The sequence below is a fragment of the Lontra canadensis genome, unplaced genomic scaffold, assembly GCF_010015895.1.
Source record: "Lontra canadensis isolate GAN:19392208 unplaced genomic scaffold, GSC_riverotter_1.0 scaffold155, whole genome shotgun sequence".
Lineage (NCBI taxonomy): Eukaryota > Metazoa > Chordata > Mammalia > Carnivora > Mustelidae > Lontra > Lontra canadensis.
Window position 1 is genome coordinate 375,051 of NW_022631149.1, and position 15,444 is coordinate 390,494.

A 15,444-nucleotide genomic window follows, 5' to 3' on the forward strand; every position below is an offset into this window, starting at 1 on the left:
TAGAATTAGAAATAAAGGTGGTTTATGAATACTTTACTGGAAAATAATTACATTAAAATACACAGAAAATAAAATCAGATTTTGAGTTTCTTTCTTTTCAAAGACCAGCTTATTGTGTATACAGAAAATTGGTTACTTTTTATTATTGAAATATTTTGTAAACTGTCTGTGTTTCTGGCCACAATTAAACCATTTTTTAAAAAGTTCTTTATTTCAGGGAAAAAGTTCTTAATAATTATTGTTGCTTATTGTTGTGCTTTCAAAATATTAGCCACAAATGTTTCAAAATTTGTAATCTTGGTTATGGTCAAGAATGCATTTATTCAATTATAAAATACTGTTTCAATGGTCTCTGCTGAAAATTTATTTACTTTAATGATCATATATTTATATTTCTTTACTTCTTCTCTCCCTTTGTAAGGATTTTACTTTTATGTTAGCACAAATAAAAATCAACTCTAATTCTCCCCAAAAATCTTGGTTTGTGCTATGAAGTGATGTTTCTGACAAATCTGTTGTCTTTGAGAATGGCTGTAGATAAAAGGAAAAATTTGCATTTTCCTGTGAGTGCTTTTTCCTATTTATATATGCAGGAGAGAAAGGTGCCTTCTGGGTCTTTCCCTCTGCTAATGACTATTCCTTCTCTGGGCCTCTAAAAACATGATTTCAACTTGAAGACACTGTGTAGAACACATGCTTTCCCAAGTACCTATTCCTTTATAAATCAATGAAGTCTCATCCTTTTGCTTATTGCTGAAGTATTGTGACTTTCAGAAACTTTGGGGAATGTGAAATATTATTGATTTGCTGAATTTTACAAAATGTGAAAGATTACTGATGTTTTAGTCATACTATTAATTTTTTTTAAAGACTATTTATTTGACAGAGATAGAGTGAGAGAGAGAGCTAGAGCACGAGCAGGGGGGAGGAGCAAAGGATGAAGCAGACTCCCCACTGAGTGGGGAGCCAAGTGGGGCTGGATCCCGGCCTGAGCTGAAGGCAAACACCCACCAAATCAGCCACCCAGGTGCCCCATTATACTATTAATTTTTAAAATATCTCAGAAAAGTTATGTTTGCTATGAAATGTGATGGTAGGCATTAGACACAGGCAGGTTGTTGGCATTGATGGAAATCCAGGGTTCAGATAGAGTTTTAAGAACTGGGTAACTGCCTCTTGGTGCAACAGGAAAAATTAAGCCCTTTAGGAGGGAACCTGTGTAAGTGGGGTTGAGGAGGATGGTTGAGAGGTGAGAGGTTACAGGTATGTGTGTGTGTGTTTGTGTGTGTGTGTGTTGGTGGGGTGGGCATCTCAAATTACCCAGAATAAAGGAAAGCTAGGAAACAAGCAGCAATATTCTGCTTCTAATTGGATTGTCCTTAACGAGCTAAGCTGGTACAGTCTTATAAGCACTCTTTTGTAAATTACATGGTTCAGACAGGAATTACAGAGGCCAATCTATTGTTGGGATATGATGGAAAAAGTTGGTTTTGCCCTTGATTTCCCATCAGAATCAGGCTTATCTCATATGCTTACAGAATGTGGTTTTAAAGTCCATGGGCTGGTCCTTTGCCACTTCAGTTTTTACACTGAAGAAGATTATTCCCCTACTAATGAGCTGAAATTCTTAGGGGAGGAGGTCGTGAAAGCTTTTGTTTACTCCACGTTTTAGAGATAAAACTTAAAATTCTTCTCCCTCCCGAGACTTTATTTTTTATTTTATTTATTTTTTAAAAAGATATTATTTATTTATTTCAGAGATTGAGAGAGAGAAGATGAACAAGGGGGAGGGGGAGAAGCAGGCTCGATGCACAGTGTGGGACTCGATCCCAGGACCGTGGGATCATGACCTGAGCCGAAGGCAGATGCTTAACTGACTGAGCCACTGAGGAGTCCGTGAGATTTTAATTTATGCCAAGATGTACATGAAATCAATTTTTTAAATACCGGGGTTACCTTAGTTATTTGCTGGGGTTCTGCTTGTGGAAGAGGATAAAATGAAAAAATAGGTTTAATAGAGTTGTATGAGGGTAGGGAGTAGGATAGAATCAAGGAAAAAAAAGGATACTGAGGACATCATGTATAAATTTTACTACAATTTTCCCCAAGTCCTGACATATATACATCATACAATATTAAACTTGAAAATACCAGATTCCTCAGCCATTTGGATATTATTATGAAATATTTGTGGGCTACTTGGTGAGTGTTTCCCAGGCTGGTATTTGAATAAATATGATTTTTACATTACAGTGGGAGCACTGACAATGCTTTCTATGGTGATGAAGTTAGTAAGTGTATTTTGTTACATGGTCAATTTATTCATGGAAAGAGTTTGCTCTCTAATAATCTGGATAGAAAGGTAAAGTTCTTATAATTGTTGATCATTTCTTTGATTTCCAAAGTATCTTTATTTACATGATTTCATTTAATCCCTCCCAATAATCCTGTGTGATAGGTGTGACAAATGTAATTACAATTTTAGGGCAGAGGAAGCTGGTGTGATTTAATTGCTTTGCTTAAGATCTCAGAATTAGGGGCGCCTGGGTGGCTCGGTTGGTTAAGCGTCTGCCTTGGGCTCAGGTTGTGATCCTGTGGTCCTGGGATCGAGCTCCAGCATAGAGCCCCGTGTTGGGCCCCCCCTGCTCAGCACAGGAGTCTGCTTCCCTCTCCTTCTGCCCCTTCCTCTACTCATGCTCTCTCTAGCTCACTCTTTCTTGCTCTCAAATGAAAAAAAAAATCTTGAAAAAAAAAAAAAAAACAGTTCTCAGAATTAGTTAACTCGGAACCAGGCCTCTCGATTTTGTGTCCTCTCATCATACTTCCTTGATGTGTTTATCCCCAAACAGAGAAGAACCACAAGTTAGATAGCCTATGGTATTAATTTTCTGTTCTTGTGTTGAAAAGATAAATAGGGGTGCCTGGTTGGCTCAGTGGGTTAAAGCCTCTGCCTTCGGCTCAGGTCATGATCCCAGGGTCCTGGAATCGAGCCCCACATCAGGCTCTCTGCTCCGTGGGGAGCCTGCTTCTCCCTCTCTCTCTGCCTGCCGCTCTGCCTACTTGTGATTTCTGTCTGTTAAATAAATAAATGAAATCTTTAAAAAAAAGATGAATAAATGGAGATATCTTGGTGGCAGTTTACCATACACATTGAATCTTTTAGTGTTCACTCTCAGGTCCGTTGACAAGCAACTCATCATCTCTCTAGTTGTGAAATTGACAGAGGAGATATCAAATGATATTAAGACATTGTTGTAATTGAAATGTTCGCCCCTTTTGGTTGTGTTATCGAGGTCCTGCCATTGCTCAGGAGCTTCTCTTGGGTTATGCTACCATATTTAACCACCTCTGTAACAATGACATCCATCTAAAGCTCAAAGTGTAGTAGTTCCTGGTGTCTGGAAGATGTGAGCCCATTTCTATTTGATTTTGAAGGAAGATTAGAATGAGTGTAGAATGAAATCCGAGTTTCCTCAGAATAATCCTTTGCACGTAAAAGGACACCCTATCTTCAACGTGAATCATCAAGGAAACCCTCCTTAACTAATGAGTCAACGTAAGCACAGAAGTAAGGAATTGGTATCCAGAAAATATTATAATATTTTTCATTCTATAACAATAAAATTAACCTTAGGTTTATACAATGTATCTTTAACTCAATAGAAATTTAATGCAAATGTATTTGAGTAATGTGGTAAATGTTGTGCGAATAATCACTATAAAGCAACTTGTCATAATGCTTGATGGTGTCATAGTCTCTGAAAGTTTTTACCCAATACTCCTTTATTTTTTCATTTAGGTTTAGATTCAGGGGTAGCTAAGATACAAAATAATAACTTAACACAAAAAAATAGTTGACTAAGAGACAGGCAGTCCAACATGAGGAGGGGAGATTCATAAATGTATTGGGAACACAAATTTCTTATATTCTGTTGATTTGTCATCTTCAACATATATGTTCTTCTTTATGGCAACATACATGTTCTGCCTTATGGTCCAAGATGGTTGCCAACTGTCCTTGCTTACCAGGCTGGTGGAAAAGGTGAAGAAGGACATGTGTCCTCTCTTTTAAAGACATTTCCTGGAAGTCACATATGTTACTACTCTTTTCATTTTACTGGCCAGAATGTAGAAACATGGCCAAATCTAGCCTCAAAGGAGGCTAAGAAATAGAGTGTTTATGGTGGGTACCAATATGCCCAACCAAAATGTATGATTATGTTACTAAAAAGCAGAGAGAGAAAAGTTATCAGAGGGGGTGCCTGGGTGGCTCAGTGGGTTGAAGCCTCTGCCTTTGGTTCAGGTCATGATCCCAGAGTCTTGGGATCGAGTCCCACATCGGGCTCTCTGCTCAGCAGGGAGCCTGTTTCCCTTCTTCTCTCTTTGCCTGCCTCTCTGTCTACTTGTGATCTCTGTCAAATAAATAAAAATTAAAATTTAAAAAAAAGTTATCAGAGGATGTCTATCAATCTCTTCAACACCTTCTGGAAGAGGGGACTTAGATTTTGTTCCCGGGTACCAACCCATCCTTGCACCCATAAGCCACAGGTGAACTCCAGCAGTTGTAAGGACTTAGCTGATATTTGAAGACTAGGGAAAATGAGGGGGGAGAATAGCCATCGGCCTTGTTCAGAAGACTGCCCGTCTACCTCTTCAGCTCTGCCCTACCTGAAAATCTCTAAAAATGGTTCTTCCCTCCCTATTGTTGTTCTCCTGGAACAAGGTCAGACTAGACAATACCTGTTCAAGGCCATGTGACTGGAACTACTGCATTAACAATTTTTATTTTGATTTTTTCCCCTATTAATTTATATACTTCTGTGCTGACTGCTATAAAAACAGAACATTCATTTTATGAAATTAAAACAAATTTTAGAGAAACTACTTTAAACTGATACAAAAATGAATTAAGAAACATATGTTGAATTTTTCCTTTTTGATCATGCATTCTGTAGTCACACATTTCATCAACAGAGGGCATTGTAGGTTTATTTCATTTTTTGGTTGCTCTATACTGTTCAATCATAGTTTCCTTTCATTTGGAATTGTATCATATTACCCAGGGTCAAATAAATAAGTGGTAAGTTGTATTTGTGAAATATACCACAGATCATTGATCTATGTGACACCATAATCCAGAAATCACTACATAAAAATTATCACAGTATTTTGCTGAGGTTATGTTCTTTAAAATTAATCATATTAATTTTAAGTTAATGTTAATATTATCAAACCACATTTGTTCTCTTTGTTTGAAAAGAAAGGGATTAAAAACCATATATTATGATCAATTGTGATCAATTGATCAATTATGATCAATCCCAACCTGAGACATTTTTTACCTCTACCCCCATATCACCCCGGTGTTGTAATATAGGCAAAAGAAAATGATTAATCTGAGCGATCATGCTTAAATTTGATATTTTATTTTCAGTGACATAGTTTTGCTTTAAGTGACATTTAGAACTTATTTTAAGTGACCTTTATTATCTGTAGTGTGTTCTGGAAAGTATTAAGGGACTCGGAAAAGAAATTGCTTTTAGCTTTTTTATTAAGAGAATGAGCTACATATCCATCTCAAATTGAAACTAACAATTCATTATGTCTATCATTGAAACTTTAAAATGCTAGCTTGAAAATTTTCTTGAAATATAATTTACAACCTTGTTAAAACTTGTAATATTGGAAAACTTTAGAAAATGTTGATAATTGTTCTTAATATCAGTGGGGAATTTAAGTACAATACATAATCTTTCTAGTAACACCTATACTTTGGTTGTCTAAAACAAACCAGTTTTTTGGGGGGAGGTGTGTTTGTGTGTGTGCATGTGTGTGTTAAGTGATACACTAAAAGAGCTTTATTGAGCAAAATACAGAATAATTCAGAAATAAAGAAACCTGAACTATACAACAAATGTCTGAGAATATTATCCATTAATTTTATTTAACAAATATTTGCTGAATACCTACTCTATGTCAGGAACTGTTCTAGATAGTAGAAATACATTAGAGAGCAAGAGACGAAAATCCTCCTTGCAGATTATATTCTATTGAGAAGCTCTATTCAAATTCCCAGACTGATTATTTATGTTCTTTTTTTCAGATTTTCATGGAATATATAATTATCCAGTAATTTTTTAAAAATCACATGTGGTGAAAGAAGGAAGGCTCCTGAACACATTTTTTGAGGCTAAACTGACCCTGATACAAAATCTTACCAAAGATACCACATAGAAATTAATGACTGATTCTCTTAAAATTAAAAAAAAACTAACATAAAACATTAAACCAATAAAATATGGCCAGTATTGAAAAGAAAATAATATCACCAATTATAGTTTATTCCCGAATGTCAGCCTGACAACATTAGGAAATCTCTTACTATATCATACCCAGAAGTCAAAAGAAAACTGAGTTACTGGACTATCTCAATATATGGCCAAAAGAGGCATTTGCTACATTTCAACACCCATGTCTGGATTAATGAAGCTAAACATTAATTTCTTAAAAGCCTACCCACGAAAGAATAAGGTTCAATTAAGATGAAAACAATAACCAACATCATCTGTAACAGTGAGATGCTGGAGACATTATAATCAAAATTAAGACAAGCATTCTTCATCCTTACAATTATGGCAGAGAAATTCCAGCAATGCAACAAGAAATATCTGCATAGAAAATCTAAGATGTTCTGCATTAAAAATCTTAGAACTGATGGGAGAGTTTAGTCAAATGCCCAAATACAAAGGAAATAAGCAGACTAAATAGGTTTCTTACATATTGATAATAACTAGTTAGAAAATATAAAGGGAAACAAGACCACTTAAAATGGCAACATAATGTACAAAATACCCAGAAACAACCAATTAAAAATTGGCTGAAGAAAATGACAAAACTTTACTGGGAGAGATACAAGATTTACATAAACATAGAAGAATAACATGTTCCTGGATAGGGAGACTAAACAATAGAAACATGCCAAGTTTTCCAAAATTCAGATGTAAGTTTATTGTAATTCAGAGCAAAATCCCAGTGGGATTTTTGAAACTTGAGAAAATGATTTTAACACTCATCTGGAAGTTTTAAAACATGAGACATCCAAGAAATTTTTGAACAACAAAAATAAAGAGAGGATGCTTGCTTATATAAAAATGTAGAAAAGAAACAATTTAACCCCAATGTGGTATTAGAACAGGAGTATATAGACAATGGAAAGAGATTAGAAAACTTGAAACAAAGATGAACATTCTAATAAAAAAAATGATAAAGACATAAAAAAGAAGAGAAACAATTCACCAAAAAAAGCCCAACCTGATTAGCAATCAAATAAATGAAAATTAAAATGAAATATATATATATATGTATATATATATATATATTTGAGTAACATTTTTAAGATATTAATTCTCTGTGATGAGCATGGATACTCATTTTACTGATAGGAATTAAATTAGGCCAAATATTCTCAAAGACAATATAGAAAATAGGTATCAAAAGCCTTAAAGTATTAATATTCAAGGAATTCTACATCAGAAAACTATCCTAAGAAACTATTTCATGATGCGGCCAGAGACACACATCAGAAACAGCCATTTCTTGTTTATATAAGTAGGGGAAAACTGGAAGATAGTGAAATAGCTATATATCAAATGCTCAAATGCTTACTATATGATGTTAGATGAAGAAATTAGGAGGTACAACTTCATGATCCCAAATTTACTATACACACACACACACACACACACACACACACACACACTAGAGAATAAGAACACAAGGCAGAAGCACAGAAACTCTTAAGAAATGTGTTACAAGCTTAACCATGGTAGCCTCTGGGTAGTGCGATTAGGAGAGGTTTTCTGTTCTAATAATCTGGATGCTAAGAATCCACCATCCATGTTCAGTGATATTAAGATATTTGCCATATCTGCTTGAGATTTTTTTAAAGAATAAAACTTATAGATACAGCTGAGGCCCACTTTGTACCCTGAGCCTGTCCCAATATGCCTTCTTTTCCTGGAATAACCATCATTTTATTTTTTTTTAATTTTTAAAATAACTATTTTAAAGTTAGTTTCCTCCATGTCTCATTTTATGTTAATACAGCAAAATGTTTCCATAAGCCATTTACAGATTATTACTGTTGTGAAAATTAATATAGGAAACCTAATTCAAAATGGAGTTGGGAAACCATGAAGGAAGGTTTCTCACGCATGTACCACTCCTCCCAGCTTTCTTTTTATACCCAGCAGGAAGGATGATTTTTCTCCTTGCTTAACAACCTAGCAAATGAGAAACCACGACTACCCTGAACTTTCCATCTTCTCTATGAGATTTTGTTCAAAATAACCCTTCTCAACTTCATCCTTTCTCTATAAAAGCATGCTCTGCTCCTTAGTTCTTTGAACTTGACTATGGTTTGCCTTAATTTGCATGTCCAGGACAGCAATTCTTATGTTATTTCTGAATAAATTCATTTTTGCTGTCTCAATACCTGGGTATTTTATTTTATTTATTTATTTTTTAAAGATTTATTTATTTATTTTTTTATTTGACAGAGAGAAATCACAAGTAGGCAGAGAGGCAGGCAGAGAGAGAGGGGGAAGCAGGCTCCCCGCTGAGCAGAGAGCCCGACATGGGGCTCGATCCCAGGACCCTAAGATCATGACCAGAGCCGAAGACAGAGGCTTAACCCGCTGAGCCACCCAGGTGCCCCGGGTATTTTATTTTTAAGTTGATCCCTAGTTGTGTGATTTTTTAAAAATTTATAAGCATTTTACTATTATATATGAATTCTTTTGTAACTTGTTTTATCATTCGTTTTATTTTGAGATATATCCATATATTGGCCTTGTTCATTTATATTACTGTTGAGTAGAATTCCAGTAAGTAAATAAAGTTCTTTCCAAGATTGTTGTAACAACTACACTCCAACTGCACAGCATTTAAAAGAACCGTTTTTCTATATCCTTGCTTAAATTTACACTATCACATTTAAAGCTTCATCAGTTTGTTGGGTATGAAAGATATTTATTTAAATTTGTATTTCTTTGATCATTATTGAGATTGAACATCCTTTCATATGTTTATTAATTATTCATATTTCTCCCCTGTGAATTGCTTGTCCATACTCTTTGACCACCTTTTAACTGCTTAAAAAAAACAAATCTATAGGAGTTCTTTATGGATTCTTGATGCCCAATGCATTCGTGGTTTAAATGTATTGGAAATGTCTTCTCCCAGTCATATCTTCTAATTTAACCTTGTTTTTTGTCATACAGAAAAATTTAAATTATTACATACTCAAACTTTGATCTGTTATTTTGTAGTTTTAGCTTTGGGTTCCTGTGTTAGAAAGCCATTGATATTTCCAAATCATGAAGATAGTCTCCTGTATTTTGTTTGAAAGGTTTTGTTTTTTTTTTCCACATTAGGTCTTTAAATCCATCTGGAATTGGTTTTTATTATTATGTGATGTAGGGATACAATTTTATTTTTCTTCATATACGTATATACTCAATTGATCTAACGCCATGTACTGAAAAGCTTTTGCTCTCCTAACTAATTTTAATATTATCTCTGTTATATGCTAAATTTTCATCTACGTATAAATATGTGCATATACATTTGGCTTCATTCCATTTCATTAGCCTAATTGCTTCATTTTGCCAATATCACATTGTTTTAATTACTATAACTGTATAGTAAATTCCTATATGTAGTATTTTTGTGATTATTCAATTACAGCTATATAACCATTTCCTTTATGATTTGTTTGAATTATTCATTTAGAAAAAAATAAATTCTATTTTTTTTATTTTTACAAATCTGATTTTTAAATATTTTGTGATTTCATCATGGTTCATATTTATTTTTATAATCTCCATAATCGTTTTATTTTTTAAAGATTGATGTATTTATTTTAGAGAGAGAGAGAGAGTGTGTGAGTGAGGGGAGGGACGGAGTGCAAGGGAGAGAATCCTCAAGCAGACTCCCTGCTGAGTGCAGAACATGACACAGGATTTGATCCCAGGACTCCAGGACTGTGACCTGAGCTGAAATCAAGAGTTGGATGCTTGCTTGCCTGACTGAGCCATCCAGGCACCCCTAATCTCTTTAGATATTTATCGTCTCTTTCCTATTGTTCTATGAACACATTGTATTCAGAGAACATGGTCTGAATGAAATTAATCCTTGAGCATAAATATTTTTATGGTGTAGTGATTTTTAAGGGAAACTTTTAATTTTAGAATAGTTCTACATTTACAGAGAAATTACAGAGATAACAGAGAGAGTTTTCATCTATCCAGACCTCTATTATAAACATCAGTGTGGTCAATCTGCCACAATTAATGAACTAATATTCATACATTATTTTAAACTGAAGTCTGTGCTTTATTTAGATTCCTCCATTTTTAAAAAATCGAATGTCCTTTTTCTATTTCAGGATCTCATCCAGGAAATCACGATACATTTAGCCATCATGTTTCCTTAGGCTCCTGTAGACAGTCTGGTATTTTGTAGAATGTCCCTTGATTGAGGTTTCTACTGGTGTCCTTATTTTACCATTCTGAGCAAAGTGTAGAACTCTTACCTCTTTTTGTGTCTCATTTTCCTTCCCCTTTTATAACATAATTGTCCTAAATATTTCTTCTGCTTACGTTTAAAATGATGCCAGTGTTATACTCTTTAAAACCAGCAAATATAATTTAGAAAACTCAGACAGAGAAAAGGCTATTGTATTTACCCAGGTTTTTGCTTCCATGTTCTTTCTTCTCTCTTGATGCCTCAGGGTTCTTCTCTCTTTTATCATTTCCCTTTTGTTTAAAGAACTTCTTTTTGCCATTCTTTCAGAGCATGTTTCTTGGCAAGGAATTCTCTTAGTTTTTCTTTCATCTGAGAATTTCTGATTTCTTCTTTATTCCTGAAGGGTACTTTTGCTAGGTATATATTTAAGGGGGTGCCATTTTTTTCCTTTAGATAATTCTAACATCTCTTTCATCTCGATGTTAGCGTTTACTGATTGTCTTTTCTCATTCTGTTTGAGATCATTCTAGGGCATAGTGTGATGAATGATTTTCTATTGAAAGCTGGGCATTTTCATATTATCTTATGAGGCTCTGGATCTTACTGAAATCTTCATTTTTTAATTTTCTTATTGAAATCTTCATTTTTTTTTTCTGAGGACTCCCTGCAGCCAAGGGCCTTTTGCTGACTTTCTCTTTTTTTCTGACACTACTCTGACAGAGGAAGAAGTGCTGCCTCATTACCGTAAGGGAGTATAAGTAAAGGTTCCTAGCTTGGTTTCCACCGACTCCGGCACTGGAGTGGGGTGCACTCATTTCTGTTGGATAGGATTGGACTTCCAGCCATGTGGTTCCCACTGACACCACGGGGTGGGTTCACTTCCTTTCTTCTACAAAATGGTAAATGTCCTGACTCTCCACTAGGCCTCCTCTTACACAACTCCAGCAGGGAGGGAGCACAATGCAGGCTCCCCACATCATACCCTCTGACACCATGGGGGGTGGGATTAACAGGTTGTGGGGATCAAAGTCCCTGCTTTTAATATGGCTTTCTCTGAACCATCTAATCAGTGGTGTTGGAGAAACTTGTTAGAGCTTCGTGAGAGTGGGTGTCCAGTTTCCCCCTTCCGCCTTTGCTTTCATGGGTGAGAGTCAGGTTACAGTTTCTTCCTTGGTGTTTGAATGCAGTAGACTGGTTGTTGTCTAAAAGGTTTTTGTCTTATTAAGCTCCACTCTTCCTGGTTCTTTGGCTAGAGACAATAAGTCTTGCTAAAGCTTTTTTTGTCTGCTCCTGTTGATATTCATGGGATGGAGATGTATCTATTTCTATGTCTTTTTATCAAGTATCTATCATTCTATCTGAGAACTCAGCAGTGTACCATTCTTTGGTTGCAAAAGTCCATAACTGACTTGCTTTCTTTTCCACCTTTCAGAGTCTTTATATGTTTGTTTTACATATAATGTCCAGCATTTTCAGTTGTACTTAGCAGGAGGGATAGGGAAAATCCACCTCTGTCTTCCCAGAAGTGGAGGTCCCAACTTGTTTTTAAACTTGGCCAAAGTAGTCGTCGTAATATACGTTTTACAAGTGATGCCTCATAAGCTTTCCTCACATATGTGACCACTTCTTGTTCACCACTGTCCTTTTGCATTTCCATTTCTTCTTTCGAGAGTCAGCCTTTTTTTCATTTTAGGATAATCTTTGGACACGCTTTCAGTAAGCATTCGTGAGTGGTAAATTCATTCAGTAGCTGTCTGAAAGTGTCTTTTTTCATATTCACTCTTGAATATTTAGCAGCCTTAGGTGGGTATTTTCCCTCAGCTGTCGGATCATAGATGTCCACTGCCTCCTGGTGTGTGTTGTTGATACGAAATCTATGGTCCACATGATTGTCATTTTATTGGGGGAAAATATCCTTCTTTGGATTATTTGTAATCTTTTCCTTTGCATTTGCTATTATACAGTTTCCTTACCTTTTTTCCACATGTCACTTTAGTTTGATTCATCTCCATTGGATCCATTTTGACCTGAGTATTCATATCTTTCTTAAACTCTCCCCTCTTTTCACTACTTTTTCCCCACTTCTTATCTTCTACTTGTGGAATCCTTGTTAGATATGTCGTTCAGAGTGCCCTTACATCACCATAATAACTAGCTAATCTATATCCCCTGGTTTTGAGTCCTTTTTTTTTTTTTTTGCTGGACACAGTATGTTTGTTGATGGTACACAACAAGGTAGGGGCTCCCCAAGTCCCTCCCCTTCTTCAGGGAGTCAGGGATGCAAACTGTATAAAGGTCGGGAGAATCTCAGTGTGTGTTGGGTGATGAGTTGAAGCAAGGACTCCCCAGCAGCCAAGGACCTCTCTCTTCCTCTTGCTCTTGCTACAGCTGGTGGTCCATGCGGCACTTACTCCTTGGAGGCCATGTAGACCGTAAGGTCGACCATCTGGTTGCTATAGCCAAATTCATTGTCATACCAGGAAATGAGCTCAAGAAAGTGGTCATGGAAGGCAATGCCGGCCCCAGCATCAAAGGTGGAAGAATGGGAATGGGTGTCACTGTTAAAGTTGCAGGAGACAACCTGGTCCTCAGTATGGCCCAGGATGCCCATGAGGGGGCCCTCTGATGCCTGCTTCACCACCTTCTTGATATAATCCTATTTGGCAGCTTTCTCCAGGCAGCAGGTCAGATCCATGAATGACACATTAGGTATGGGAACATGCAAGGACATGCCAGTGAGCTTCACATTCAGCTCGGCGATGACCTTGCCTGCAGCCTTGGTGGCACCTGTGGAAGCAGGGATGATGTCCTGGGCAGCCGCTCAGATATCATGCCACAGCTTCCCAGTGGGGCCATTCATGGTCTTCTGTATGGCAGTGATGACGTGGACCATGGACCATGATGCTAAAGTTGTTATGGATGACCTTGGTCAGAGGGGCCAAGCAGTTGGTACAGGAGGCATTGCTGACAATCTTCCAGGGAGTTGTCATACTTCTCATGGTTCCCATCTCTCATAAACATGGGGGCATAGGCAAAAGGGGCAGAGATGATGACCATCTTGGCCCCACAATTTAAGGGAGCCCCAGTCTTCTCCAGGTGGTAAAGACCTACTGGACTCTACAACATACTTAGTACCGACATCACTCAATTTGATGTTGGTGAGATCTCGCTCCTGGAAGATGGACATGGGCTTTCCATTGATGACAAGTTTCCCATTTTCAGCTTTGAGTATGCCATTGAATTTTCTATGGGTGGAATCATACTGGAATATGTAGACCACATAGTTGAGGTCAATGAAGGGGTCACTGATGGCGACAATATACATTTTGCCAGAGTTAAAAGCCCAATACAGTCAAATCTGTTTACTCTGACTTTCACCACGGTGTCTTGGGTCCATGGGTGACACTGCATCAGAAAATGGGGCTGTCTGTTGAACAGGGAGGAGCTGAGAACTTGAGTTCTTTTTAGACTTCTGTCTGCCGGGAATTTTTCTTTCAAGCTTCATCATGATTATTAAAATAGCTATGGGGCGCCTGGGTAGCTCAGTTAGTTGTGTCTGCCTTTGGCTCGGGTCATGATCCCATGGTCTTGGTTTTGAGCCCTCTGTTGGGCTCCCTACTCAGTGGGGAGCTGGCTTCTTCCTCACCCTTTGCCCCTCCCCCTACTTGTTCTCGCTCTCTCTCTCTCTCTGTCTCTCAAATAGATAAATAAAAATCTTTTTAAAAATAGCTATATTTTATTCAGTATTTATATGTCCTTCGAGCCCAGTTTGGTGTTAGGTCAGTTTGCCACATTGGATGAAGCAACTATATACATTCCTTTTAAGAGTTTAATAGGCCGCTGTTCTAATATATTTCAAATAACACTGATTCCATTCAACAGTATGAGAGTATGTTTGGTAGGCTTTTCTACCTGCCTTCATGATCATTTATGATGAGATGTATTCATTTTACCATTCTCGCATAGAACAAGAGCCCTTTCTGACTCAATCTCAAACATAAGAACATACAATTGGGGGCGCCTGGGTGGCTCAGTTGGTTAAAGCCTCTGCCTTCGGCCTGGGTCATGATCCCAGGGTCCTAGGGTCGAGCCCCACATCGGGATCTCTGCTCAGCAGGGAGCCTGCTTCCTCCTCTTTCTCTCTGCCTGCCTCTCTGCCTACTTGTGATCTCTATCTGTCAAATAAATAAATAAAATCTTAAAAAAATAAAAAAAAGAACATACAATTGTATGCTTAACTATAAAGACTGCAACTAAACTTTATGGCTTTTAAGGATCTTATTTTCAGAGTAGTATAGGGCACATTTGACGACACTCCTCACATCATGTTGGTATAATGAACAAACATCACATTACATGTGTATCTTTGATTGAAATAACCTATCATTTGCTTTGTATCATTTCTTGAGCTTAGGTTGTTGGTCATCCCTGTGTGGACCTCACGTAGTTAAAATGATGCCTGGTAATTGCTGAGGTTGTTCATTTCCACTCAGTGGCTGGGTGATCTAAAATTACTGGTGGGGCATTACCAAGGACACTTGGAAGTTAGAGAAATCGAAGGAGTGAGCAAATGCAATGAGAAACCAGCCACGATGACCAGGGTAATTCATGGCCAGAAGAGAAAAGAGATGCATTATGGATGATGAGCTCATCAAAAAAAGATAACGAAGTATATCTGAGGTGGAAAAGAAACTGTTCCACGCAATCTTCAGTTAGGGGCAAGGATGCGGGTGAGCCCACCATTTCAGTGGTTTAGAAAGCATCGTCTCTGCAAAATATCAGATCCTGCTTGAGACACGTGAAGTTCTACACATTGGACATAGTTCAGTATTTTTGCATGAGAACCTGGCCTGGAGAGGAGATAATAAGTTGAACCCAATGAGGATTCGGTGGAACCCCTAACCCAAGTCATATAAT

General features: G+C 37.0%; 1 pseudogene; it reads right to left on the reverse strand.

Annotated features, from left to right (window-relative positions):
- Positions 1-12,934: 12,934 nt before the first annotated feature.
- Positions 12,935-13,867, reverse strand: LOC116859466 (annotated as a pseudogene).
- Positions 13,868-15,444: the final 1,577 nt, after the last annotated feature.